The sequence below is a fragment of the Tamandua tetradactyla genome, chromosome 25 (assembly GCF_023851605.1).
Source record: "Tamandua tetradactyla isolate mTamTet1 chromosome 25, mTamTet1.pri, whole genome shotgun sequence".
Taxonomy (NCBI): domain Eukaryota; kingdom Metazoa; phylum Chordata; class Mammalia; order Pilosa; family Myrmecophagidae; genus Tamandua; species Tamandua tetradactyla.
In genome coordinates this window covers 26,753,500-26,777,890 of record NC_135351.1, presented here as the reverse complement: position 1 = coordinate 26,777,890, position 24,391 = coordinate 26,753,500, and the positions used below count along the sequence as shown (strand labels likewise).

General features: G+C 35.6%; 1 long non-coding RNA gene across 1 annotated transcript in view; it reads left to right on the top strand.

Annotated features, from left to right (window-relative positions):
* Positions 1-256: 256 nt before the first annotated feature.
* LOC143669154 (uncharacterized) overlaps positions 257-24,391 on the top strand; it is a 71,265-nt gene continuing 47,130 nt past the window's right edge. Inside the window, exon 1 of the long non-coding RNA XR_013168755.1 lies at positions 257-442. This is a non-coding gene — a long non-coding RNA (uncharacterized LOC143669154). The remainder of the gene's footprint in view (positions 443-24,391) is intronic.

Below are 24,391 nucleotides of genomic sequence, written 5' to 3'. Positions count from 1 at the left end.
ATTAATATTGATAATATTTACATAATCACTTTCATTTTGGTTCTTCCTAAATGCCAGTCTCTGTTTTAAGAATTTCCCAAGAATTATCCCATTCTTTCATTTCTCATAACAATCCTAAAAACTAGATAATATCATTGTTCTCATTTTACATATGAGAAACTAGATGCCCCAGGCACAAAGCAAACAAGAAGCAGAGCTGAATAAACAGGGAACAGATCCAGGCATCAGGGGACACAAAGTATGGTGCTCTGGAGATTAGGCAAAATGGCCTAGGGAATTAAGAACTTTGTGTGTGGGGCAGGGGATTGATGCAGTAGAAAACACTGTCATACCACTGAGATACAAAGACAGTCTCTTTTCTTCCTTTCCCTTCCCTCTGAATTTGTAGGCCACAATGGAAATCAATGCGCGGAGTTGTGAGGAGCTCCTATTTTCATAGATTGTGAGTCAGTTTCATATTTGACATATACTTTTAGATTATATCTCTTTATATTGTGACTGAAAAGAACAAATTTTATCTTTTATGGGTGTCTGTTGATAAAGAATAATAACTTGAAAGTTTGTTAAGTACCGTGACTGAATGGTTGAAAATTATTTTATTGATTTGGAAGAGGAAAGAATTTAGGTGAAACAATGAACCACTTGCCTAGTACAGTTAGAGCACAGCCTTCAATGCCAGATAGGCCCTGGGACTGAATCCCAGCTCTCATGTTTACTAGCTGTTCTACCACTGACCAACAATGCAAATTCACCAAGTTTCATTCTTCCATTTTTTTTTCTGTAAAATAGGAATTAAGTTGGCCAAATTGACTGTTTTCTAGGCATCATGCTATAGAGCCACCAACAGCCCAACAGTGTCCATCCCCCCAGAGATCATGGAATTAAGGCGCCACTTATTCCATTGCCAAATTTAGAAGTAAGCAGATAACGACTTGATTGCTGTTTCAACTCAAGTCTCTATTTGAGATTTCGAAAGGGAAGCAGGACTTTCTAGATACTTTTTTCCTAATGGTAACAACAGGAATGTAGAAGAAGAATCAGCTTCTCTTTTTAAGTTCTTCTTGAGCCCAGTGTCTCATGTGCATTTGTCTCTAGACACTCTTCATAATGCTTTACAAATTGATTCCTCCTCATTATCAATCAACTGGTCCTGATCTGCATTGTGGACCTTTGTGGATTATGGTCCTGGAGGGATTCTAGAAAGAAATGGTGTTTTTGCTTTTCTAAAAAAAGGGGGAATTTGACAAATGTCAAACAACCACAAAACTGTTGAATCCTTGGACCTGTAATCTATTAGCTCCCAAAGCCTTGAAGAATGAATGTGCCATTCAGACATCCAGATAACTCAAATTTAGGAAAAAAAATTTAAAAGATAAATGGGTCATACAAAACGACCCTTCAGAATGAGCTGCTTTGTGACTGCCTTTTATTTTTATAGTCCTCTACAGTTTGCAAAAGGCCTGCTTATACATTATGTAATCACACCAAAATTGTTAGGAAGAAAGCAGGAAGATTATTAGCATCTTTTGTCCAGATAAGGAAGGACAAATTGAAAGAAGTTAAATTGATCTTTCTAAGTCAGCTCCTTATTATCTTTCTAAAAGAGCTTGAAAATAAGGCTTACTGTATAACACATTCTTTTCATATAAATTTACAGTTTACAAGTAAGTTAAAATAAAACAAACCTCTTTGTTTTTGCTGGAATTTGTCTTGACACAAAAAAGAAGTAGGCTTAATTCACTGAAAATCAGTTCACCAAATGATAAATTTTGCTTATTTTAATCAAATATGTGTATTGTGCATTTCACCTAAAAATGTTATGAGGAATGAAGTAAAAATATAAAATGTTTTTTCTAAATATTGAACATGATGCTTGTTAAGCTATCAGAGAAATCAAATGATCTTTAAAAAAGTGTGAACATATTGGCCTAACAGATGCCCATATGAAATGAAAACTTCTCACATCTATTGTTATTTTTCTCACCTAGATTTCAAAGGGATGTAAATATTCAAGCTCTTTCTAGCAAATTAAAATTTAATAGAATTATAGGGCATAGAATTTATATCCACAAATATCTGAAAGAATTCAGAATTTTTAGTTAACTGAAATGGAAATTTAAATGTTTTACCAGGTTCACCTATCCTCTGGGGATACAATAAACAGACTTAGTCCCTTCTTTCATGACTCCTACAGTCTCATGTTAGAGGTAGATTTTTATCAAATAATCTCAGTTATGATTGCATAAGCATAAACAATAAAGAAAGAAGTAAAAAGGAAAATAAAGAGAAAAGAAAATCAAGGAAGGCTTCCCTATAGAAGTAACAAGTGGAGGTCTGAAGGAATGTGTAAAAGTTAATTCAGGAAGTCTGAAAATATGTCCAAATATAATTTTCAGTTACTCTCTTTTCCTTTCATTAGGGATTCTCAAAATTTCTTTGCCATGTTTATTTCTATTCTTAAGGAATACTTGCTTGCCACATGCTTTTCCATTTTCTTTTTATCCAGATCCTAAAACGTGAATTCACTAACCATATTTTAGAAATCAATTGCATTCCAACTTGTAGGTTTTTCAGAGGGTTTCAGAAGCTTGTTTAGCTGGGTTTCATTTAACTTTATGGGGCAAATTTAACACATACATTAGAGTGAATTAGATCCTGAAGTTTGATAATAACCAGCTCTACCACTGGTTTCTTAAACTCATACTAAAGCTTTTTTACTTTTTTATATTTCTCCTTCTTACTTGAGAAGGATTAAATATATTTTTCCTTCAAATTTTTAAAGATGATGAAATAATATATAGGCAACTATGAGAAAATAAAGAAAATCAAGGCTTTATAAGAATGGTGATAACCACCTTACCAATAGGAAATTTTGCCCTTAATATTATTCAAACCTTTACCTCTTTTAGCAGTGAAAATAATTGAATGTCTTTTCTCATTTTCCTTTTGGTAAGTGATTTTTTTTTTTTTTTGAGTTTTCTGATTTCCAGGAACCCCAAACAAAGAAAGAATAGTGGTACCCAAAGTATGTTTTTAAATTGTCCATTTGGTAGATACACTAGGTTTCTATTTAGTATTTTCCTGAAGCTAAGTGTCTTTGTCATCCTTTCATTGACAAGAATAATGCTCACTGAAATTTGTATACTTTATAGGCTCACAGAACATGTAAAATATATTTTTCTCAGGAAGATGTTAATTCAGTAACATAAAATATGTGTGTATTAAAATATGTTATATTATCATGTAAAGTGCTCTGTTTTTACTTTTACTCTCTAGATTCTTAGTATTTATAAATATTTCTTTAAAATAAATGAAATAACTTCTCCATAATTATCATGAGGCTGAATTTTAAATTCTTATCAAGACTATCAATTCATGATATATTTCTTGAGTTTTACCTCAGATTGACATTTGAAAATTTGTCTCATATTCTTTGTGTAGATAAAAGAATATCAAGAACACAATAATCAGAATGACTAATGACAGAACTTCTCACAACCAATAATCAGCAATTGTTAATTTGCAAGAGAGATAGCACGTAATAAAACAGCAACCCTCTTTAAAATACAGAAATATTAGTTATAGGTAAAGAAGATCAATGTGAATTGCTGCGAGACTGATTAAAATAGAAAGGACTATGTACGGTGAATAGTATTATAATATTTTTACTACTGTTGGAATAATTTAACAAAAATGTTCCATAAAAATACTACCACAGCATCAAGATGCTAATGTTATACCTCATTTATTGCCAGCATATTCAGTGACATTTTATAACATACATCTGTCAGCCAAGAGATATAAATGAATGAGGTGAACCATACAATTTACCCTCAGGAAGTTCCATTAGAGCCCCCAAAGTATTATATTTATGAGGTCAGAATCAATTAATCAGATAGCTGTATTTGCTTTTCAGCTCAGCAGGCTCTCTGCTCCACCAAACTGTTGCATTTGAAAATCTTTTATATTTGGCAAGAGAGTGAGTTTGTATGTGCTATATAAAAGCTATTTTGTAAATCAATTACTATAGTAACACAGGATGTATTCAGCAATAATTCATGGTCTAAGTGGAGAGAATGCAAAATATGTTCTTATCAGAAATGTTTTATCTCAGTAGGAGTCTTAAATATTCTTTATGACTTATGGTGGTCTTACCTATCCCACAGTTTACTGAATGAAAGGTAATTATGAAAAGTACAGGCTTGTGCTTGTTTAGCATGGCAATTCAAACTTTGGGTACAGCATAGCCATAGGAGATGGTGGCAGAAGGACAGTATATATTGTTCTCAAAGACAAACCAAATGCTCACTGGGCAGAAATGGACAAGGACCATAGGAATTTTACAGTCTGAATAACTACTACTCTGATCGAGAAGGGCCATATGTAGTTAACCTCAGAGAATATAATAAATGACAATTGCTATTTTGTTCACAGTGAGCTGCTAGATTCTTGGCTCTAAAAGCAGGTCTCAGAAATTTTAGAAATGGATGATGACTTAGAGGAGCTCTGACGGTAAAATGCAGTTTCTTTTTTTCTTTCTTTCTCTCCTGTTTTTTTTTTTTTTTTCATTAGAGAAGAGAGAAGGCTGATATTCTATTTAAAAAAATCCTGTTAGGTATTCTTTTCTATGATTCAGCAACCTCGATAGACACAGGAAACTATGGCAAGGTGTGTAGGCAATACAAAAATTTAATCCAGAGACAAGGATCAAATCTCTAAATTATATTAAACTCCAGTTGGTTTTTTGCCCAGCCATGTCTCAGGCATGATGCACATATATGTTGGAGTTTGTATATGTGTAAAGTTATACAACCTGTACAGTAAGCAGTGAGCACTCATGGACACCTACAATGACCAATGATTGTACTCTTCTAATACAATCCAAAAAAAGCTGGGTTGCTTTATAATCTACCCAGTGTGGTAAAAACAAATACAAGTAATTTATCATTAAAGCCAGGCAAATAGTATTTCTAACTCATCTTTCTGAAACCAACTAAAAAAAAACAGTAAAAAAAAAATGAGAAAATGAAAACTCCTTCAATAAAACTAGGAAACGATGAATTATAGTTGCTATTACAGAATGTAAGCATCATGAGGGGAGAGACTTTTCTTTTATTTCCCCCCTGTATCCGCAAGCACAGTGTTCAGTAAATATCTTTCGAGTATGTGAATTACATTTTTTATTAGTATCATATGCCCTTTTAGCCTAATTGAATTCGACTAATAAAATGGAAATTAATTTTCCTTACCCCTTTGTTTTTTTTCCCCCTTTTCAAACTACATCTCTCGGTCTTCACTTCCCAAGGGAAAAAGAGAACAAATCCAAAATGGAAAGTGAAACAAACGCAAAGACAATTATACCCTTCTAAGACTCCAAGGGCATAGGCCCCAATGATATATATGCTATTGAGTTTTCTAGGGTCATTTAGATCATACCTATTTTATATATATATATATATATATATATATATATATATATATATATATATATATATTTATTTATTGCCATACGAGCTGATTTTAACACCTAACCCTGCTTAAACTAGACACCGCTCTGAAATATGCTGCCTGGGCACGTGCCTATACATGCAGCAAGTAGGTTTCACCAAAGCTAGGCATGAATTAGAAGTCCCTAATATATCATCTTGTACATAAAATGGCAAGATTTCGGCTAGCTTCTGTTGCATTTTGAACCTTCCTACATACCAGACAATGTTAAGAAATGTATAGTAGAATGCAGTAAGGAGGTACCATCCCCCAAAATAGAAGACTGCCAGCGTAGTGAAATTGAATAGAGCTTTTTGGAATCAATCAACTTTCCAGCTGCCAATAAACACAAGTTGCCAAGAATCAAGTGCCAAATTACCACATGTACACAACATATATAACCACGGAAGACATTCTAATCACATTTTTCATGATGTAGAGTGTACAGGGAACTGAGTTGGTATTTGCTGCCAAGATAGTGTCCTTGGAAGTATTTGCATGAGTAAGAAAACACACCTGAAATGAAATATCCTTCTTGCACTCTCAGCTCATAACTTTGGCCCCTTTCCACACCAAGGAAATGCTTGGGACCAAGTATCTGTTTTAAAATGTGTAATCCAAATTATTTTCTTTGCAGGTAATATATTCTAACCTCAGGTGCTATAATTTTTCCAAATGCATTCAAGTTTTATAAAATAATTAGCTTTTAGAGATGTCTAGGTTTACCTAACAGAAAAAACATCACAATTCTCATTTGATGCTAAGATTCGGTGTGTGTGGATTATCTTTTCTGATGAATGAGGTCACATTTTGATACTTTCAACTTTTCTAAGATGACTATGTGTTATATTTCCTGCAGCAAATATGCAGTTACCCCAGATTTGGATTTGGCATGTTTTAATCCATGAAAAAATTTATATGTTTCATTATAATTTTCCACTGTTATTCTGAATTCTTTTTGTTTGAACATAAGTAGAAAGAAAACTACTAATGAACAAAAAATATCTGAAATTTCTTGTATTGGAAATGGTGGATATCTGAAAGAAGGCAAATGTGGAATTGCAACTGAACTGACTTCAATAATCAAAATGCCATTAATGAAGATATAAAATAGGAAAAAGGAAAGAGAAAGATAGTGGAGCTTAAAGGAGAAAACTCTGAACATCCATATACTATATTCTACATTCCATTGCTTTCTTCCATTAAGTGAATAGAGGGACTCCAGGCACAGTATTAGGAATATTTTTATTTCAAATGATCTATTATCCCCTGGGTCCAGTTGACATTTTTTCTTTTCCATATTGTGAGTAATGTTTTCAACTGATATGGACAGATGGTATATTCTTAATCTGCGTACTTTAGAATCTATGATGCATTGGCTGGCAGTCAAAGAAGAAGATGGGAAAATGTATATTTTTTGATGGGGAGTTGCAAACATATAAAATAAAATTTTATATCAGAGCAAGTTGAACAGAAAGAAGGCTGAGATAGAGAGGTAGTTTGAAAATGTCAATATAAACTTGTAACATAAAGGAAATATTCTCCCTATCATTTGGGGGACATTAGTCTGTCTACGAGCATTACTCATGGAAATTCTTTTCATGCCCCCTTTCGGCCCAGGTTTTGGCCACCAATATTGTTTACCAAGACTACCAGAATTTCTGAGAAAGTATCTGATAGCATGTCTTGAAGCAGAAAAAGATAAGTACACACCTGAAATATATCATTGTAAGGAAGCAAAGGTATTTTCAGAGATGTTTTGGATTGTGTTGAAAAGGACGACAAAGGCAAGATCAAAGGAAGGCAATTAGTGACCAAGCTGTTAAAAATTGAGCAACAGAAAGGTAAAAATCAGTCAGTTGGAAAAAGCTGTTTGGCTCTCCTCACATGTTCTGTGACTAAGTCATTTTGGCTCCTTTTTGTGGACCAATATAGTAACTTATACTTTTGCTACCCAGCCTGTACAATTTTGGTAGTCCTCTATGAAACAAAATTTAATAGTACTGTGAAATGTCATGTGGTTATCTGGAAATGAGTGTTTATGTAGAACCTTGTGTTAAAGGTCATGGTAGCAATCAGGAAAAGGGGGTTATAAGTATCCTTTTCGTTTGGGGAAAGAGTAACTCTCCTTCATACATTTTTGTGGGAAATTGGTATAATGCCCCTCTAAACAGTAATCTCTAGCCACTGCAACCTAACGATTTCTTTTAGGGGTTTATTTGGCTTGTGTGTGCCCTTATAGCTAAGGTTCTCTGGAGGCTGGGCATATAGAAAATGGCAGGATTTCCTTTTTGGAGGGGTGTGGTGGGACAGAGAAATTTGATGTGTTCTTCTATATGGAGGTAGCAGCTCTTGCTGTTAAAATCCTGGCCTCTATTTACACCTCAATTCTTCTTTCCCTGGGCAAGGGAACAGCAATTTGTTTGACTGTTGAGTCTGGAAGGAGAAAATGAGCAACATAGCCCAGTTTCCTCCTCTTTCATCTGCTCTTAGGAATGGGTGCCTGGAAGCTAAGGTATGTTCTGCTCCTTAATGCCACAAGTCTTATTTGGGCAGTAACACCCCTCCCTTCCCATGGGTAGGCCTGAACAAGACTGGACTTGCCTGTAACTTCAAAAAGTCTGATTCTGTGGGTCTCCATTCCAAAGATAGAAATCGTGTCCACAACCTATACTTTATCAATAATAATGATGATCGCATATTAGTACAATTATAAGATGTACTTTTTCACATTTATCATTTAAAAAATTGTAAAACATCATGCAATCAATTAGATATTAGATTTTTTTTTAAATATGGAATTTTGTCCTCTCCTCTACTTCTTTGTCATATTTCACTATTTGTTCACAGGGAGAAAAGAAGACTGCTACTTATTGGGGTTCTGAAAAACCCAGCATGTAGGTAAAAACAGAGTAAAATGCTAATTAGAGAAGCCAAAATGTTTAACCTGTAGGATGATTTTACTCTTATCTAGAAAACACTCCAAAGTAGGGTTTATATTTCAGCCACAGAGTTGCAAGAAAACTTCAATTTAGTCTGGCACAGAATGAAAAATACACTGGGATATGCTAGGAGGAATGTGGTAACAGCTGCTGATGTGAAACAGAGGAGTTGGCTAATCTATAGGGGTTAAAAGTCTTGTTTTGTTTTCCATTGCAATGCCTGGGGCTTAATAGTGTACTACTCTTTGGAAGAATGAGTTGGGGAGCTGATATTTTACATAGTTTAATAAGAGGATTGCAATAATAGGTTATATATATTTTTTAACATTGAGCTAATATAGCAAAGTAATATGGTGAAAAAAGGATATGCAGAAAAATATTACAATGGACTCTTAGGGAGAGATATTGAAGAATAGACAGATTTCAGAGATTAGGGTATGTTGGAAGGGGAGAATTAATTAGAAGTGAAATTCAGAGGGGGGATATATTGGATGGGGGAGTAAAAGGCATAAAGTTTAGATAGCAGAAACAAAAAAAATTTAAAGATAGCTTATACCTTCAGGGGAACTATATAATTCAGCCCTATCTTGAGTAAAAGGAGAGGAGAGAAAAACAAATCAACAAAAAACCCCCAGCAAAACAATAATAAATAAAATAAAAATAAAACAATGAGAGACACCATACAGCAAGAGTAAAAAATTTATGGTCTATTGATGGCAAAATTTTGCAGATCCAGAAACATAGGTAACGTTTCATAAAATGAAAGTTTCTAGTGACTGCGCTGGGCAGAATCCACAGTACCACTGCCCCTGCAACATAAATCTTCCTTGTGGTTATGCCATCATACAGAGGAAAATCTCTTGCAAATATTAATCATAAGCAGAGTTACAAATGGACTCCTTAAGTCCACATTTGCAGAAGTCTTGAGGTCTGGGTTGGTGTTTGGGAAGGATCTATGCCACAGATAAAGGAAGCAGTCAGGAAAGAAAGAACTCGAGTTGGGTATATAACAGCTAACCTGAGCCTACATGCTCTAAGTGGATGAGTACACTAAAAGCAGGTGGCACTCACAGACTTGATCCAAATCATCCTGTAGCTGTAAAGTCACATTATTTCACCTCTTTTACTGATCAGGATCTAAGGCTGGAAAAGAAGCACAGAGTGAGAAAATGAGTTTCTGTTCATTCAATTCATATTGAGAGTGGGTGTAACAGTGGACTGGGTCTATCAAGAGAAGTTCCTGAAGGTGGAAGAGATTCCAAAAAAACAATGTCGTACTTAACTTAGATTCTCCCAGTATAGACATATATCTGATATATAGTTAGTAGTTAGAATAATTAGGGCAGGATTCTGAAGAATGGGGAACAGGGTTCATATACTTGATGGAAGAGGACAGTGCATCCAAAAGGCTGGGATGGCCCAAGTGCACTTATAATCTTGGAAGTAGAAAAGATTTCTCTTGCAGGATCTGAAGTATGAGCATTTAGCTCAATCTACCTCACTGTTATATGTGGACCTGTTTACTCTAATGGTACAATTTAGCCACTATACTACTAAATTGTACTACTGGTACAATTTAGATACTACTGTTCTCATTATTTATAGAGAACAGTAGTATCAATAGCCAATGTCCTTCATTTGTAGGGAAGATTGTAGACTTTCTGGGTTGAACAGAATAATGGATATAGAACAAGATAAGGGGATTTCAAAGAAAATAAGTATAGTGTTTTAACCAATTGCAGTATTACTAGGGAAGATGAATTTGGGGGCAAGAAGTCAAATTTGTGTCTGGGGAGAATGAGCTATTGGGAAAAAAAAGAATGGAAAGGAGGATGATTCAAATGACTCTTAATCCAGGATTTTTATGGTTCTTATCCTTTGGCAGCATAAATATAATTCCTTGGGAAATATGTCATCTTTTAGATGGTTTTATCTATCCTGTAATGGTCTCCATTTGGTAGGTCTTAACACTCCTATTTTGTACACTTTGATACCTCTCTAGACACAGTGAAGGCTGATCAAAGGAACTTAGAAAATGCATTTTTTGCTGTAAGAGGGATTAATGCTTTCAACTAGTGACTTGCGAGTTCACTCAACCCTGAAAATGTCAGCATGCTGGGGGAACTGGAGCACTAATGTTAGAAACAGGAGGTGGGGAGGAAGAAAACCAGATGAAAGATTGTAATGATGGAACAAGTGTCTTCTGGCACTTCTAAATGTTAGGGAAGGGTGGGTGTTAGCTAGTGGTGGGGTAAACCTTGCAGATGATGTAAGCATATAGAGAGTCAGTGTCACCTAAAACTTTGCCAAACAAGTTACACATTGGCACCTGTGTCATTCAGAATTTGTGTTCAAACAAACAAACAAACAAAAAGGATACCTATTCTGGCTAGTTTATTCAGAAAAGGAATTTATTAAAAACAAAAGATTCATAGAATCTGTAGGAAGCCTAGAGAATCTGGCTTGGAGGCCAGGCAGATAGGAGCAGTGCTCAATGTGGGTATCAGGTTTACTTCAGTGGAGACATCCACTGGGTGCTGGATTCTATGTTAGAAAGAACAAGGAATGGTGCTTGTTCCTTGTTATTACCTCCAGAGTTGAAGTCTAATGTGGCTAAGACAACTGGCAGAGGCTAATTCCCATATCTGGGCCTCAGCTGTAGGGATGATAGAAAAGCTAGTTTCTTTTACTTTAGAACTTATAAATCCATAGGAGAGAGATTCCACAAATAAGGAAAGAGTGTCCAAGTCAGTATAATGAACACTGTCCTCATATATCAGGATTTCTCTAACTTTAATGTATATGTAAATCACTGGGGATCTTGTTAAAATGCTGATTCTAATTTGGTAGGTCAGGAAAGAACCTGGAGCTGTGCATTTATTTCCAATAAGCTGCCAGGTGATGTTGTTTCTGCTGGGCACAGACTACTCTTTATTTAGGGGTTTAACACCTTTTTAACATCCCAACAATATAGTTTAGTTTTGCCTGTCTTTGAGGCTTATATAATGTAAGAATATTGCATATATACTTGTGTGACTTGCTTCTTTTGCTCATTGTCATGTTTGTGAAAATCAAGCACATTTGTCTTAGGTTGCTGTTAGTCATTCATTTTCTTTGCTGTATAGTCTATTGCATGAATATACCACAATCCATTCTTTCATAGAAGTACATTTGAGTTGTTTCCAGATTTGACTATTACAATCTTACTACTTAAATTATTGTACATTCCATTCAGTAAATTGGAAAATGTGCATAATTTTCTCTTGGATATATACCTGAGTGTGGAAATGCTGAGTCATAGGGTAAATGTAGTATTATTTTTTTAATTAGATACTTCCAAGCTCTCTTCCAAAGTGATTGTACAAATTTAAACTTCCACCTGTTTAAATGTGAGAATTCCTGTGTTCCATATCCTCACCAATATTTAATAGTTTCTTAACAACAATAGATGTGTAATGGTGTCTTATTATGGTTTTAATTAGCATTTTTCTACATTAATGTACTTGAACATCTTTTCATTTTTATGTCTTTAGTTTTCCTCTTTTGTGAAGTACATGTTTAAGATTTTGCCAGTTAAAATTATATTCTTTTATTTTTTTCATTTTTTTAGAAGTTCTTTAACAAATAGAGATAGTTGATTTTATGTGTGGGAAATATTTTCTCCCATTTTACAACGTGTCTTCCAACCTTTTTATACCACCTATATAGGTGCCAATTATATTGCGTGAACTTTAGTAATTGTGTTTTTCAAATCTTCTATATCCTTATTGACTTTTCTCTGCTTATTTTACCGATTATTGAGAGAACTATGCTAAATTGTATCATTCACACTGATTGTGGATTTGTCTATTTCTCCTTGAACTTCTGTCATTTTTATAAATATTTAGGCTATGTTATTAAGTGTATACACATTTACAATTGTTCTGTCTTTATGGTGAGTTAAACCTTTAATTATGCAGTGACTATTTTTCCTATAGTAATATTGCTTATTGCTTTTCAAATTATGTTTTATCTGGTAATAATTTACTGATTGTCCAAAAATGCCTTGTATATATTTCCTGTACTTTAATTTTCAACTTTTCTTGTGTTTTGCATGTGTCTCTCATAAACAGTATATAATTGGATTTTTAAAATGTAGAGACTTCTGGGAAGATGGCCTAATAGAGTGGCTCGAGATTAGCTCTGATCCATGGAAGGTTAGAGAAGGGACAGGAGGCCAACTGAGGCGGCAATTCAGGAGTGCGGCTGACCTGGGAGAGCCTTCTTCTACCACATGGGGCAGCCCTGGTTGTAGAGGCCAAGGAACTGAGAGGCAGAGGGGTGGAGCCTGGTGCGAAGGCACAGAACCCGTGGTAATGCATGGATGGGAGCCGGTGATGAGGAAGTAAGCCAGGTTGTGTTACCCGCACCAGCACAGCCCCATGACTGGTGACGCACCCCAACCCCATCACCCACTCCATTCCCCGCACTCCAGGCGCCCCCAGCCCACCAGCCCCCAGTGCATGTACCTGCCCCACACCCCCACCCCAAGTCCAGCCCAACCCTCTCCTGCCCCCCTCCCGAGCACTACCTCCCCCCTCCCTGTCCTTGCAGGCTGTTGTCAGCGCATAAAAGCTGCGGGCACTAATCTCCATACCCAGGCTACCCCTGCCTCTCTGCCCATCGTGTCACACAGCCTCAGCCCACCCCCACCCCGAACTCTATGCATCAATTTACAGAACTCCTAGGCCCATGCATGCACATGGGCCCCCAATTACATCATTCAGCTCTGAAAATCATGTAGCCACATGGCCCTCAGCCACACTTCCTGGGTCTGAGAAAGTGCTGACCTTTGCAGCTGAGTCACATCTGCCCCAAACCACACAGGCATAAAGTTGACCTGCTGCCACAGCTCTATGCATGTGCACAAAAGGCCGCATGCCTCAGACAAGTACACACCAGGGTTATAATCCCCAGACTGGTGAACTGCAAAACGACATCCTCCCTGGTCGCTGGATGCCCATGTTCACAAGCATCAGTGTAACATCTGCAACCTGCACTTTTACTTGTCCTGAAACAAATCACTGCACTGAGTGCCCCACACCATACCCTGCTCCCTGCTGTACAACCATCCCGCAAACACGAGGCCTTAGACAACTGAAAGAAATCAACTCCCCAAGTAAATCAATCAAGATATTTACATGCCACAAAGACAGCAGAAGATTACTAAGCACATCACCATGCAGACAAATAGAGCCCTGCCTAATGACCAAGTTAAAACACAGAAGAGACACAAACTTTAGAACAACCAATCAGATATGTTCATACAACTCTACTTAATAAAATAAGTTGGATAGCAAATGATATAAAGGAGATCAAGAAGACATTAGAAGACCATAAAGAGGAATTTGAAAGAATAAATAGAAAAATAGTGGATATCACAGAGATTAAAGACTCTGTTGACCAAATAAAAAACATACTAGAGGCACACAACTCCAGATTTGAAGAGACGGAAGAAAGAATAAGTGATATAGAGGACAGGATAACTGACTTTGAAGACTCAAAACAGCAAATGGCAAAAAAAGATGGATAAAATTGAATTGGATCTCAGGGAAATGATACACAAAACAAAGCACATAAGTATAAGAGTCATTGGTGTCCCAAAAGAAGAAGAGAGGAGTAAAGGGCTAGGAAGAGTAGTTGAGGGTATAATGGGGGAAACTTCCCAACCCTCTTAAAGGACATAAATATACAAGTGAAAGAAGCCCAAAGAACTCCAAATAGAATGAATCCAAATAGGCCTTCCCTAAGGCACATACTAATCAGTCTGTCAAATGTTGAAGAGAAGCAGAAAATCTTGAAAGTAGCAAGAGAAAAGCAATCTACTACATACAAGGGAAACCGAATAAGACTGAATTCAGACTACTCAACTAACATCCTGGAGGTGTAAAAGGCCGTGGTATGATATATTCAAGATCCTGAAAGAGAAAGACTTTCAGCCAAAAATTCTGTCCCCAGCCAAATTGTCCTTCAAAACTGAGGGAGAGATTAAAGTTTTCACAGACAAAGAAGTCCTGAGAGAATTTTCAAACAAGAGACTGGCCCTACAAGAAATACTAAAAGGAGTTCTGCTGGCTGAAAAAAAAAAAAAAGACAGGAGAGGGCAGTCTGGAGGAGGGCACAGAATTGAAGAGTACCACTAAGGGTAATTTAAGGAATACAAAGAGAAAGGGAAAAGAATACATAGATCTGACAAATAAAAAGATAAGATGGTGGATTCAAGAAATGCCTTTTCAGTAATAACTTTGAATGTTAACAGACTAAAATTACCAATTAAAAGATAGAGATTGGCAGAATGGATTAAGAAACATAATCCAGCTATATGCTGCTTACAAGAGATTCATCTTAAACACAAAGATACAAGTAGATTGAAAATGAAAGGATGGAAAAAGATTTTCCACGCAAGTTTTAACCAAAAGAAAGCAGGAGTAGCTATACTTATATCAGACAAAATAGACTTTAAAGACATCATAGGAGACAAGGAAGGACACTATATACTAATTAAAGGGTCAATTCAACAAGAAGATATAACAATCATAAATGTTTATGCTCCCAGTTAAGGAGCTCCAAAGTACATAAGACAGACATTGGAAAAACTGAAGGGAGCAATAGATGTTTCAACAATAATAGTAGGAGACATCGATACACCACTCTCCTCTATAGATAGAACAACCAGACAGAAGATCAACAAGGAAATAGAGAAGTTAAATAACTTGATAAATGAATTAGATCTAACAGACATATATAGGTCATTGCACCCAAAGCACAAGGCTGTACATTTTCCTCTAGTGCTCATGGAGCATTCTCCAGGATAGATCATATCCTGGGGCACAAAACAGGCCTTTATAAATTTAAGAATCATTGAAATTATTCAAAACACTTCCCCTGATCACAATGGGATGAAGCTGGATCTCAATAACCACCAAAGAATGAGAACATTCACAAATATATGGAGATTAAAGTTTTCAGAGACAAAGAAGTCCTGAAGAATTTTCAAACAAGAGACTGTCTTGTTTGAACACAGTCTTAAACAACCAGTGGGTTAAAGAAGAAATTACTAGAGAAATCAGTAGCTGTCTGGAGATGAATAAAAATGAGAATACAACTTATGGAACTTATGGAAGAGTGAAAAGGCTATGCTGAGAGGGAAATTTAGTGCCCAAAATGACTACATAAAAAAGAGCAAAAATTGAGTACTTAACAGCACACATGGAGGAACTTGAGAAAGAATAGAAAACTAACCCCAAAGCAAATAGAAGAAGAGAAATAGCAAAGTCGTGAGGCATGCAATGATGTGAATGAACATGTGGAACATTTGGTGAGATAAAATAAACCAGAAACAAAAGAACAAGAATGGTATGGTCACCTTTAGAAAATGTTTGTAAGATAACAGGGGCCTAGATTGTAAGCTTTTAGAGCAGACCATTAAGTCTGGAGTGGTGATTATTATTTCTGGATTTTGAGAGGCTGTTTTATACATATGACCAGATATTTAGAGGTAAGAATGAAGCCGAACAGGTTGCAGTTAAAGTAATTCATAGCATAGGGATAAGGAAGACAGTGTCTATATTTTGGAACCGTACATACTCTTTGAGACCAATGGAAGAAAGGTTTATTTGATCTGGAACTGAAATTTTTTGTAGTGCATGATCTAATTCAACCTATCTGTATAGCTCATTTGAACAACTGAAACACTGAATAAGAATGAGGTCCTTTAATCCTGTATAGATTATTATAATGCCTGGATACATCCTAGGGTATATTAAGCAGATAATCAAAAAGTATTGGCAAAGTCCCCTGAGGGATGGGGAAAGAATATGGAATATTAAACTTTACCATCAGGGAATCTCCTGATACTGTGTCAAACATTAGGGACACCCAAATCAATAGGCCATGCCCTCGATCATGAGGCTTACTCTTCTGAAGCTTATGTTGGCAGCAGCAAAGCTTAGATTACCTATAGCATGCCTTAGAGTTACTTCTGGAGGACCTCTATTGTTGTTCACATGTGGCCTCAGTCTCTAAGCCCAACTCTGCAAGTGAAATCATTGCCCTCCTCGCTACATGGGACATGACATCTAGGAGTGAAAGTCTCCCTGGCAACGTGGGAGATGACTCCCAGGGATGAATCCAGACTTGGCACCATGGGATCAACAATTCCATCCTGACCTAAAGGGGGAGAAGAAGTGCAATTAATAAAGTATCAGTGGCAGAGAGATTTCAAATAGAGTTGAGAGGCTATTCTGGAGGTTGTTCTTATGCTACCTGTCATAACCTGCCAACCCCCAATCAGGACCATTCCAGCCAATCCTAAAGAACACCTAGGGCAATATATAAGATTCCACAAGGGTTCCATGCACTAGAGTAACTTTCCAGAAATTTACAACCTCCAGATGTGTCCCTTGTCCAGATAAGTCCTGAAACCTAGCCCAGCCTCCCCAGAATATCAGATAGTTCTATCTCCCTATCCCATGTTAGTGGCAGACCCTTCCAATATGAAAAATTTAGAATTGCCATAGCCCAAACACCCCTAAAGGGAAGGATGGAAAGATCAAAAGAGATTATGGAGTTACACAGAGAAGATAGGATTTAATAAATGAATCTGAATGCTGAATCATTAAAATGATATCTCTTTCAGTCTCAAGTATTTTAGAACAGGTAGAAGTAAAAACCTAAAATTGTGGAATTGTAACCCATGTCAAATTCTGAAATATGTTCTACAACTGATTGCGGTGCTGTGCTTTGAAATTTGTAGCTTTTTTGGTATATATGTTATTTTTCACAAAAAAGAAGGAAAAAAAGTCAATTTGTGATGATGAAAAAATATTTAAGCCCTCTAGCCTCCTATATTCTGGAACAGCTAGAAGGAAAAATATGACAGGATCATGTGGTAGCCCATGACAAACTCTGGGATCTTCCCTATAACTACTTGTTGAAGAATGCTTTGAAAACTATTGCTTTTTTATTTCTTTTATTTATTCTTTTTTATTTATTTTATTTATATTTTTTATTTATTCTTTTAACTTTGCTTTGTATGTCTGTTATACTACTCAATAAAAAAAAGTTAAACAAATATAATCAAGTAATGTGTCATTTAATTGGAGCATTTAGTTCTTATATTAGTGAATTACTGATTTTATTTACAGTCCGAAATATGGTCTTATTCTATTTTCCATCTTAAATAATGTTGCATTTGTCCTGGGTGTGTTATGGTTATTCTTTTCTCCCTTCATCTACTATACTGTTTATTATCATTCTCTTTTCCTTCCCTACTAGTTAGAAGTTTTATTCACTTTCTCTTCATTTTGTGGTTATCCTAAAATTGCACACAGAAACTTATCTTACCAGAGTCTAAAGTTAATAACCACAAGGATTTAATTACACATGAAAACCATTTACTTTCCTCCTTTGTTATATGATGTTACTTTCATATTTTTAAAATCTATTTCATTTTACAATCCACACTAGGTTGTTGATTTTATTAATAAAATCATCTTTTAGGTTTTCCTTGCTTCTTCTTCATCCTTATATCTCGTTATGACATTGCAATATATATCTTTGAGAATTTTCATTAGAGTCTGCTGGTGGTAAACTTTTTTTTTTAGTAGTAAACTTGTTGAAGTTTTCTTCTATGGAAATTATTTATGCTTCATTCTTGAAATTTGACTTTTAAGGTGCAAAATTCTTGTTTGACAGTTATTTTTTTCTCACATAATATGACATTAGATTGTCTCCAATTTATTCTTTTGACTATTGGGAAGGCAGCTGTGCACCTGTCATTACTTTGAAGGTAATCTATCCTTTTACTTGAAAGCTGGGAAAATTTTCTCATTGTCTTTGGTGTTTTGCTATTTCACCATAAGGAGTCTTGATGTGCATTTCTTTTTTAATCTGCTACTTAAGATTCATTGCTTTTCCTTGAATCTATGGATTAATATTTTTAATAAATCAATATCCAGTATTTATGCAAATATTGTCTCTGCCCCATCCATCTTCATTTCCTGACAGACTTCAATTAAATGTATACTATGCCTTCTCATTATATCCTATCTTAACTTCTATTTTCATCTTTTTGTGTTTCTATTGCTACTGTTTGTATAACTTCCTATGAACCTACCTAAATATTAATTATTTCTATCTCTTTAGCTTTATATCATCTGGAAAAGATTTATCCACTTAGTTTTTGTGGGGGTTAGGTTCATGTGTCACCTTGACCCGGTGATGGTGCCCAGTTGTCTGGTCAAACAAGCACTGGCCTCTCTGTTGCTGTGAGGACATTTCATGGACTTAACTCATCAGCACATTGATTGCATCTATGGCTGATTACATCTGCAGTCTGCTAAGGGGAGTGTGTTCTGCAATGGGTGACCTTTAGTCTAATCAGTTGAAAGCTTTAAAGGAGAAGAAAAAATCTCTCTCTCCATTTCACCTTGCCAGTCTGTTCTGGGGGACTCACTAAAGACCTTTGTTGGAATTGTTAGCTTATGCCTTATACAATTTGGACTTGTGCATCTCCACAGGCATATGAGACTCTTTTTATAAAATCTCATATTTACAGATATCGCTTATTGGTTCTGTTTCCCTAGAGAACCTTGACTACTACGGTTTTAATTTTCAGTCTCTATATGATCTATTTTGTTATGTTTTTAATATCCTTTGTAATTTCTTACATATCATTTTAAGCTAGTCTTTTATTCCTTTAGAGATTATCAAGTATCATAATTTTACTTTTTTTTTTATATAATTTTACATTTTATGCTTGATTTTCCAACATTTGAAATGTTTGCAGGGCCATTCTGTTTGTATATTGTTTCAGTTGACTCTCAATTAAGGTGACTTTTTCTTTTTTCACTTTGTGATTTTTGACTGGGAGGAATTCATTTTCTGTGGCAACATTTTTAAGTCTTCTTTGAGACCTTAGATGTATTTTTTTGCAGTTGGGAACTGCATTTGTTTCTGCCTGGCACTTGGGGGCAGCATGGGATCCCTTTGACTTAAAGACGAGGTTATTTTGAAGTCACAGATAATATGATTTGGGACTACAAATTTCTTAGAGGGTCAGCTGCTATTTACAGCTTTTCAGGGTCTTCTCTCTAAGACACCCTCACCATGCTTTAGTGCCAGGGAAATTTGTGTTGTTGTTTCCTGGGAATAGAGCATCAGCTGGATTTCCTTCTGCTCCATTCTTATTCTATTGATACAGTCCTTTGGAATCTCAGTTTTATGGTGAAGTATCTTGTATTAAAATTGCCATTTGGAGGGTGCTAAGCTTTGTCTTATTTCTCAAATTAATATAGGAACTAAAATTTTCTAGGCTTGAAAAGTACTCTTTGGGCATACCTTAGTCTAGAAATTTGTTTATTTCCATGAATTTCCAGCTTTGTTTCTATTTGTACTGGTAATTCCTTACTTCTAGCAGCTATTTTAAACTTTGATAAGAAATTCTAGATAGATAGATGATGATAGATAGATAGAAAGACAGATAGATAAATAAAATTTATCACATACCCTAGATAAAATTTATCACGTATCCTCTTTCCCAGAGACATTTGTCTAAACTAGATTTGTCTAATCCAGGATTTTTGTTGTTTTTAGCAGAAAGGTATATATGGATAACCAAGTCATGATAACAGACAGGGCTGGGAAAGAGAGCAGTAGGGGATGAAAAGCTGATATGGCAATAGAATGAAAATCTGGATATCAAGGATCATTGTGGATTTCAGGTATGTTTTTATTATAATCCTAAGTAATCACAGATGATTGACTGTTGAAGCATTTTCATTAGAATGTAAGTGGTCTTAGACAAAAATGTGTCCTTGATCAACCTTAGTAAGCAATTTTGAAGATTTTTCTTCAATTTCTTAATCAAAACCTGTTTCTCTTAACTATTCACATAGTCCAAGTTAACTTGCATTCTTCCTCCTGTTTGCCTTTGATCTATTTGGCAAAGGAGATCAAAGACCTTCTGGAAGGGACAAGGGCTCCAGCCAATATAATATAGTATCACCAGAAACAAGGAGATCTCTATTTTCACAGTGTTTATTGTCTTTATCATTCTTGGTGTCTTTGTGTGTGTGTTTATTTTATTTTTAATGCAGTTTTATTCAGATATATTCACACATCTTACAAACCATCTGAAATGTGCAGTCACTGGTACACAGTATCATCACATAGTTGTGTTGACATCACCATGATCACTTTTAGAACATTTTCACTACTCTAGAAAAGAAATTAAAATAAAAAAGATAACCCAAATCTTCCCATACCCCTTGTCACCCCTATTATTGACATTTGTTATTATTGATGAAAGAATATTAAAACAGTACTGTTAAATATAGTCCATAGTTTGCAATCGGTACATTTTTTCCATATATCCCTCAGGATTAACTCCTTGTATTAGTGTCATACATTTGTTGTAGTCCATGAAAGGACTTTTTTTTATATTTGCACATTAATCACAGACATTGTCAACCACAAGATTCACTATCTTATGCATTCCTACATTTTAACTTTCCTTCTGGTGACATATATGACTCTAAACTTCTCCTTTTACAACATTCACACACTATTCAGTAATGTTAGTTTTTCTCACAATAACATGCTACCATCACCTCTATCCATTTCCAAACTTTTAACTTCAACCTGATCTGTGTGTGTGTGTGTTGTTTTGGTGAGTATTTCAATGCAAAAGAGCTTCTCTATTTTTTTTAAGTTTGCTTGTTTGTTTGTTATTTACCTGTACAATGGATTTGTCCAGGATCTATGAGAAATCAGATTGTTTTGCCTGGTCTTTGGTAATTTTCTACCAACTTACTCATTTCAATTGTGTCTTTGGTTCATTTATTTCATAGTTTGGTTGTTGTAGATATTTTAGAATGAAATTTAACTATTGATATATCTGTGGCAATTGACCATTACTTTTCTCTTAGGTTCTTGGTTAAAAGAATCAAATGGAAGTGAATTATTTACTTTACTATGAATATGGTATCACTCTAACGTTGTCCAGAAAGTAGGTTTTGGTTTCTTTTGTTCAATCTGAAAACTGTTGGCACTTTTCATTTACTTTTTCTCTAGCCATCATATTATATGCTTCTTCAATCTTAATTGCATGTTTGTATTAGTTTCCTATTAGTGTTGTGCTAAGTCACCAGAAATTTGGTAGCTTAAAACAACAAAAATTTATTCTCCTACAGTACTGGACATCAGAAGCCTGAACTCAATTTCACTAGGCCAAAATCAACATGTTGGCAGGGCCGTGCTACCCCTGGAGGCTCTAGAGAAGAATCCTTGCAAATCATCTTTGCCATATAAAGTGACCCTCATAAGTACCTTATATTAGGAGCAGGATATCTTTGGAGGGCCTTGTGCAACCTACCACGTCAATGATTCCAGCTTTTTCTCCCCCAGGTGTTAGTAATGCTTTCAGTTTGTTTTACTGTAATGAGAAATGGAAGCCACTGTGAGAGCAATCATACTGTTTAGTAGAAGCATAGTAGCCTTCACAATGATAACTTCAGATCCCCTTTCCATCATATGTGAAGTTACCCATTTGTTCTGTCCTCTGCTCTAATGTCTTATAATTTCAAAATAAAAACACTTCAAAAGTTGAAATAATGAATACTACCTCTGCAGTGATTTTGTTTCTAACTCCATTATTATCCAACACTAAAAATAAGTTCAGAAAATTTGAGTACTGTGCTAGTTTCTCCCTCTATTAAGATTCCTGGTTACTTTGAATAGTCATACCCAATTAGAAATATATGTGCAGGGTTATAATGTATGCATTGGGGGGTGGGCAGCAGAAAATTAAGCAAAGGAGCCACATCAAATCCTATCAGCTGTCAGCAAGTACATGATTTGATGGTGATATGTAAATTAGCAAAAATAAATAAAAGTAATTAGGTACATACCCTTCTGCATTACACAGCAAAATAAAAATACAGTAGGTAATCCAGGCCAGATTGCTACCAGTTACCATGCAAAGAGAGGAAAGGGTAGGTTAGCAATCAGAAGTAGGGAAATACCTCCTTTTTAAGAATCCTAAGGAGAAGAAGAGGGTTCAATTATCTCGTTGCAGGCCCTTGCCAATGTGGCTGCAGTCCCACTTCAAGTCTTGTTTAGCTGTTGACTCAGTCTCTTTTTACAGATGGTGGTTCTTGGAGATGAAATGAACTACCTAATGTCCACAGGAAGCTAATGACAGAGCTGGGTCTGGAATCTAAGTCTTCCTGCTCCCAATACTTGATTTTTCCAACGTACTACAAAGTCAGACTTTACCCTAAGGGAAATTTCTTCATGGTAGAGTAACAAAAGAGATGCACTCAACCATTTTCATGTTTTTCTCAAGGATCACTGTTAATCCTCTTGAACTCTGAAGTGAAAATGCAGTTAAATGGATTTTGAATATTCCATTGAATTTGTAAAATGCTTCAAAGATTACAGAGACCATAAAGAAGCTTTCCTTGTGTCTTAATTTGCCACAGCAGCTATGACAAGTAACACATGCTGTTTGGCTGCTGAATGATAGGAAGTCATTTGCTCATGATTTGGGAGGCTAGAAGTCCAAAATTAAGGTGTTGGCAAGGCTATGCCTTTTCCCCAAAGTCTGTGGTGCTTTAGTGCTGCCTTGACACAATCCTTGCGGTCCCTTGGCTTGCATCTCTGCCTCTGTTGCCTAGTGATGTCCTTGGTCTCATCTTCAGTCATTATCTGACTTCTTGCCTCTCCCTATGACTTTCTTTCTATAAGGCCTCTAGTAATGTGAATTAAGGCTTACTGTGATTCAGGTGGCCACATCTAAGTAGGATCTTCAAAGTTCTCATTCACCAGTGAGTCCACACCTTAAGTAATAATACATGTTCAAAGGATTCACATTTACACAATCCATTTACAAATAGATTCACACCCACAGGAACCTGAATTAAGATGTATCTTTTGTTGGGATATGATTCAATCTATCACACTTGACCTTTAAACAAATCATTGGATCACTATATCCATTTTGTGTTTTAGAACTCTCAGGCTGGGCATTGCAGGGGATAGGGATTCAATGATTTGCCTATTGTCACACAGGAAGAAGTAAACCTAAACTCAAATTCAGGCCTTGACTCTATCAACCACAGAATGATTACATCTCAACAACTTGGCCCAACCACCATAGTTTCTGGCTTGTTAACTCAGCTGAAAATACTTGGTTCTCTAAGCAAGGAATTTGGCTTTCTATTGAAAGAGAGGTAGTAAGAAATCCCACATAGTAACTCCTATAACTAGGTGACCAACTGTTCTTGTTTACCTAGAACTGAGGCTTTTCCTGAGATATGGAATCTCAGTGCAAAAACCAGGAAAGCCCTGAGCATACTGAAATAAATGTCTCACCATACCCACAACACACCTTTAGTTAACTTCCTAAGTGATATCTAATCTCTCAACTTCCATAACCTTGTCACAAATACCATTCAGTTATACATTTTCATTTGAGAATATCAACTTGAGGGAGCTATTTAGATCTGAAGTTCTCAGGCAACGCCTGTGTTAAGGCTAGTTCTTGTGGTTTGACATCTGTACTGAGAGCTCTGTTAAGACTTTTTCTCTCTTTAGGTTTTTTTCTTCCTTGCTGTTGGATGGCCTTTGGCTTTCCAAAAATTTATCTAACAAGTAGATTTTCATTAGAGTTTCTGTTTCTCATGTGAAAGAAACTTTCCACTTTTTCTTTTACTTTTTTCAAGCAATAATTATGTATTGCAAATACAAAACATTGAATAAGTTATAATTGTAAATAAAAGGCAGAGCAACATAATAAAACATAATTATTATGTTTACATAATAAAGCTAGTTAATGCCAGTGTCAAAGGTTAAACCCAATTTCTGACTCTCTAAGCCAACTCTCTTCAATATATTATTCCTAACTCCATAATATCAAATGA